At 39.5% G+C, this 2,745-nt stretch overlaps 1 protein-coding gene across 1 annotated transcript in view; it reads left to right on the forward strand.

Moving 5' to 3' along the window:
• The window catches only part of LOC117182208 (paired box protein Pax-5-like), a 380,233-nt gene that overhangs the window by 59,794 nt on the left and 317,694 nt on the right, over nt 1-2,745 (forward strand). The gene's annotated exons all lie outside the window — the stretch shown is intronic.

Here is a 2,745-nt window from a genome sequence, read left to right on the forward strand (position 1 = left end):
AGTGAATAGTGAAATACGCAGTGTTCAGGATCCATAAACAATGGTTTAGCTTTGCGTACCGTGCCACTCGGCTGTAGGTCTACTCCCACGGTGAAGACGAGGCTGAGAGTTAGCTTAGTCTTTATACCAACTTGCTCGTTGGCAGTTACTTGACTCACCCACTTTACTTCACTTATTCAGTTCAAACTTACTTACAACGTAGACCTGCTTGGTATATTATCGACGTTTACGCTGTGTACTTGCTGCGTTTCAACCTCCATTAGTAGAATCTATACATAGGTCTAAACATCGAGGAGGTTACGGAGAAGACCCTCAGCTCTTCGCTCTAAGCAGGCTATCGTCCTGGTCGTAAGAAAGTTGCTTGAATTCTCCGCATCCTTACCGTCCCTTAGCTCTCATTTTCTTGGTTGAATCTTCGGAAATTGGCTCAACAAGTAGCAAGATAGTCAGAGAAGGAGGGGGTCGAGGTGGAGCGGGCGAAACAAAAGAAACAAAGCAGACGAGCATTTTTTCTTAGATTATACTACCGACATGCTGGTTACGTAGCATCTACGACTCGTATTCAGTTTAACCGATTCTTGGAGGTCGTTAGGGCAAATTTACCGAGTGTTAAAAGGATAGCTTCCTAAGCTGTATAGTATTCCGTTTACATACTTAACATAGAAGTTTTGCAATAAGAAAAAATATTACTTGTATTAATGCAGCCCTCTTGATAGCCCAAACAATTGTTCGTTGTGAAAAGACACATTTGCTCAGAACTGAAGACTTTCTTTTAAGGGTGTTGATTCAATCCGACTTTTAATTTTTTTAAATAGGTGCGGCACTGATACCATATCTATTTTTTCCGAAGGATTTGTGAACGAAAAAAAGAAAACTTGTCGAATATCCGGGGTTTTGCGAGAGCCTCGGATCAATAAAATATTGAAAAATGAAAAAATTTGTTGAGGAAATGATTATTTTCCCGACTAATATGAATTTTGCGAAAGATAGAAATCAGCGGGTAGCAGACGGCAGCATTTGAACGATTAAAATCATTTGCTTATTTATTTTTTTACTCGCAATTCTAACATAATAGAAGAATTCTAGAGATCAACGGCTCTTCCAAAGGGCCAGGTCTTGATGATGGTGTCCCCAAATTTTGCGAAATACGTTGCGAAATGGAGCAAAAAGCAGAGAGAACAGACATGCCCTGTCTGTGTTTTGTAACTGAATTTGTAATGAACCACCAGACCAGCTGTATTTTTGCTGTTACCTACACTCTACACGCGGTATCGACGGGATCAGGACATGTAGAGTGAATTCACTCTAAATATAAAACTGGTCTGGTGGTTCATTACAAATACAGGTACAAAAACACAGGGCATGTCAGTTCTCTCTGCTTTTTGCTCCATTTCGCAACGTACTTCGCAAGATTTGGGGACACCATCGTCAAGACTTAACCCTTTGGAAGAGCCGTTAATCTCTAGAATTCTTCTATTATGTCAGAATTGTGTTTAAAAAAAATAAAATAGTAAACGATTCTAGTCGTTCAAATGCTGCTGTCTGCTACCCGCTGGTTTCTATCTTTCGCAAAATAGATATTTGCCGGGAAAATAATCATTTTCTCAACAAATTTTTGATATTTCAACATTTTATTGATCCGAGGGTCTCGCAAAACCCCGGATATTCGACAAGTTTTCTTTCTTTCGTTGATTCGTTCACAAATCCTTCGGAAAAAATATATATGGAATCAGTGCCGTACCTATTTTAAAAAAATGAAAGTCGGATTGAATCAACACCCTCAAGGTGAAACTGCGTTACCATTTTTATTTCGAAACCCGAGTTGTTTAAGATAATAAATGTACCTTTTTCAGGGCTATACACTGCAATGTCTAACAAAATAAGAAAGGTGTCACAGATGTCAGAAATTTAAGATGGCAATGTTGAAAAGAATTTATACGGTTGAATGGACTCTAATGATTTTATATCGATATATTGCAACATGATTAGACTGACAGTCTGCCATTTTATTCCCAGGATCAGTTTGGGACAAAGTCTTCTTCAGACGTTTTTGATGACATCGACAGCTTCGGTAAACCTATCGAAAATTGATGTCTCAGGACTGGGTGTCGATTTAATCGTAACAGTGGACTAATTTGGTCAAGAATAGTTTTGCGACAAGAGAGCTGCAAGTTGATCGTGAGGCCCGGTGGAGCCGCCCCCTTGCAGCGGCAACGAAATTACGGTTTATTCATACTTTTATTCATCCAAACATTCGTCGGCCTACCCTGGTCGGTCTGATCAACCTTCTTTCCTTCTGTTCGACCTTTCGTTATCTCCCCCCTCCCACTCTTTCTCTCTTTCCCTGCCGCTCTATTATCCTCTCTCTCCAACTGGAAATAAGCAAAAACGATCACCCAAGAACCCATTACGTAGAAAGGAAGGAAGAAATGATCTACTCTCGGAATAAAAAGCATAACAAAGTCAATTATACAGTGGACCTACCACGATTTTCAGTCTTACGCCGAAAGGTTTGATCTGAACGATGATACTCTTATACCAACCTGTTTTTCATGAAAAGCTTTTGATTTTATAATTCATTGACCTTATTCTGACGATCTACGGACATATGTTTTTGTATATACTATAATATGTATATAATTTAAAATTTGTCATAAGGTCAACCGCAGGATTTCGCCGGGAGCGGGTGCTAATCTGAAAAATTGCACCCGCTTCCAGCGAAATCGCGGTAAAATTTCAGCCACA

Source organism: Belonocnema kinseyi, chromosome 10, assembly GCF_010883055.1.
Source record: "Belonocnema kinseyi isolate 2016_QV_RU_SX_M_011 chromosome 10, B_treatae_v1, whole genome shotgun sequence".
NCBI classification, from domain to species: domain Eukaryota; kingdom Metazoa; phylum Arthropoda; class Insecta; order Hymenoptera; family Cynipidae; genus Belonocnema; species Belonocnema kinseyi.